Source organism: Marmota monax, unplaced genomic scaffold (genome assembly GCF_021218885.2).
Source record: "Marmota monax isolate L192 unplaced genomic scaffold, Marmota_monax_Labrador192_F-V1.1 WCK01_AAM20220418_F8-fsc00025, whole genome shotgun sequence".
NCBI lineage: Eukaryota > Metazoa > Chordata > Mammalia > Rodentia > Sciuridae > Marmota > Marmota monax.
The window spans coordinates 11,838,808-11,841,924 of NW_026691950.1; the positions used below are offsets into that span (position 1 = coordinate 11,838,808).

Genomic DNA, 3,117 nt, shown 5'->3' on the forward strand with positions numbered 1-3,117 from the left:
TCTAAATTTGTAAAAGCAATGTCATATTCTTCAGATATACGCACAATTACTACATCTTCAGCAAACTTCCTAATACATACTAGTAGGTTAAGGTAATTTTCGAGTCACTTGTAAAGTTAAATAAAAATATAACACTTTGTTTTTGTATAAGCAGTTCTCTACAGATAGTCATTGTAGGACAATAAATTGTGACTTTAAATTTAAAAATAATGGGCTGGAGGGTATAGCTCAGTTGGTAGAGTGCTTGCCTGGTATGCACAAGGCCCTGGGTTCAATCCCCAGCACCCCCCCCCCCCAAAAAAAAATTGCATAAAATTGGGAGATAAGGTGATAGTATTGAAGAGTGAATAAAATAGGGAAATATGTGTTCAAATTCTGATTTGGCTACTTGGTCTCAGCAGGTTTTAGCCTCAGAGTCCCCATCTATGCAATGGCCATACTATTCTTTGACCTGAAAGAGTAATGTGAAAATGGGTTAGAAGGGACTGGCTGTTACTGAGTGTCATTTCATTGTTGCCCTCTCTGCAAACCACAGCTCTGCTCACCAAGCCCCACCTCCTGTTGTTAGGGCTCCCTCCAGCTCATTTCCTAGCTGACAAAAGGACATTTCAGCCTGTCTAGTCATGGCTTTCATGGACATGGATCTCATACAAACAGAGACCCCTTAAACTGCCCAGAGATGTTGATTCTAAGTGACTCATGATGCTTATGGAGGGCAGAAGGACCATTCAGAGCCACTGTCACAGGCACAAAGTCTTTCTAGACCAATGTTTCTTGCCGGCACTCAACCACTGTCTTATAATCAAATTCCACCTATCACAGCCTCTCTGGCCAATCTTGAGTTTACTGTCACTCCTGGAAGGTAGGAAGCCTGCAGAGATGGTACTAAATCTTGACTACCTTTGGCAGGATCTCAAAACAAGTCACGGCAAAGGGCAGAAGTAGTAGAAAATGAACCCCCCCGGCCAACTTCGGAAATTCGTGAACTTGGCCATATGCAGTTGCTTCCACATTAAGCTTCTTTAATAGTCTGTCTTTTTAATTCTTCAATATTTATCCTTTAGCACTTTGATACAATTTTGCATTGGTTGTTTATAGTAAAAGGTAAAGATTTGGGGGTATGCCTCATTCCTTCAAGAATATAGCAATGGACAGAAGAGAAATTCTAGCGGCCTCTGAAATATCAGCAAGGAGCTGGGAGGCGGGTTTTCAATACTGGGCAACGTGGGGGCTGGATGGAGAAAGGGACTGGTGCAGACTGGATCTGACACCTTCAAGAGATGGTGAATAGAAGCCAGAGAAGAACTGTTTATTTTTAAAGACATACATGAAACAAAGAAAAGCAAAACAGTTGGAGGAGTATTGGGTTGAGGGCTGGGACTGAGTTTTTCTGAACTTGGGGTAGTGTTACAGTCATGATTGGGTTTATGGGGTTGGGAGAGAGGGGCTAACACACTATCCCCATGGAACACGGGCAAAACAGGTCCCTTTTCTGGCTGCATGAAACTTATGCTATCAGCCAAACGATCATCCAGGTTGATCATAATTTTAAGATGTGAATAGTGGGTGGGAAAACTGTTGTTTCCAGAATCCTTCTGGGATTTTTCAGCTCTTGATCTTTGCCCAGGGTGGGCTTTTTTCAGGAAGAATTGGGATTTATTTATTTATTTACAATACTGGGGATTGAACCCAGGGATACTCTACTGCTGAGCTTCATCCCCAGCCTTTTAATTTTTTTAAATTTTGAGGCAGGGTCTCACTAAATTGCAAGGCTGGTCTTGAACTTGCAGTCCTTCTGCCCCCGCCTCCCAAGCTGCTGGGATTATAGGTGTGTTCCATGAACACTGGCTGAGAATTGGGAACTCTTAAAAGCAGCTGTGGATACCTGGAAAAGCCTTACCTTGAGCTCCTTGGGGATTTTAGAAATGGAAAGAAATCCACCAAAAGGATACTTCTTAGGTGAGGCTAAGAAGCAAGGGTTTGGGATCAGAGTGGCAATTGTCTTCTGCTGTTTGAAGGGAAAACAAGTAGCTATTCATTAGAGTGGAGCTGTAAAGTTTATAAAATGAATTTCAGATTATCCCAAAGCACTCAAATGGAAGGCATTTCATTGGTTTGGCAATCTAGAAGTTTCTGTTTTATCTCATCTTTCAAAGAAGAATCTAGTCTTGCTCTGTCCCAAATGATGACTGCTAGGCACACATGGTGACTGAGAACTTGGGATATGCCCATTCCAACTTGTGATTTGCTGTAGTTATAAAACATACACTGAATCTTGAAGATTTAATATGAAAGCAAATATAAAATATCTTAATATTTTTAAAATATTGATTACTGGTGAAAGGGTGATCATCTGGCTATTGTGGGTTAGAATAAAATGCCTCATTGATATTAATCCTCTTTCTTTTTTCTTTTCTTAGAGGTGGTCTGTCTCACCATTTACTTATACTGGACAGTGGTGCTATAATCAGGCAAACCTCACCTTCTCCAGTTCACCTCTTCTCCTGTAGCAACGTGACCCACCACTGCAACAGGACTTAGAATATCAGGCATGGGAGGGACATACCACCAGGTCCTGTTTTCGTTAAAATGTGCTGCATCCTCCTCCCTTCAACAACTAAGACAGAGTGAAAAAGCCATTCTGTGGCCTTTACAGAGCTGGGCTTACACAGCCGCTTCCTTGAAGATGCAGTTGACAGAGGGGTTTGGGATGCTTCTCTCCACTCCCCTGAGCTCTTCATCAGCCTGGCTTCCCAGGCACTTGTGTGTTGAGAATTGTTCCTGCCAGTTCTGCCTTTTGCGGGTGTAGCTTTGGGAAAGGACCTGCAATCGTTCTCAGGGCACCAGGGGGAAAGGTGGCATCGGGCCAGGATTTTTTTTTTCTTTCCAAATACAGTATTTACAAAGACAGCTGCGAAGCCCGCACTTCCCGTCAGCACAGTGCCACACACTTGCCACCTCTGTTCTCCCTGAAACTAGAAGAAGCCTCTCCCTGGGGAATCTGCATTTTTAGATAGATTTCTTTAAAGTCCCCAAAGTCTGCAGTATATGCAAAATAGAAAAAAGAAAAAGCCACTAATGAGGTAATTTCAAACCTGACAGCAGAGAGCAAGGATG

At 42.6% G+C, this 3,117-nt stretch overlaps 1 non-coding gene across 1 annotated transcript; it reads left to right on the plus strand.

Annotated features, from left to right (window-relative positions):
* The first annotated feature begins 216 nt into the window (after nucleotides 1-216).
* Nucleotides 217-290, plus strand: Trnat-ggu (transfer RNA threonine (anticodon GGU)). Its single transcript has one exon. It is a non-coding gene; the product is annotated as a tRNA-Thr (tRNA).
* The last annotated feature ends 2,827 nt before the right edge of the window (nucleotides 291-3,117 follow it).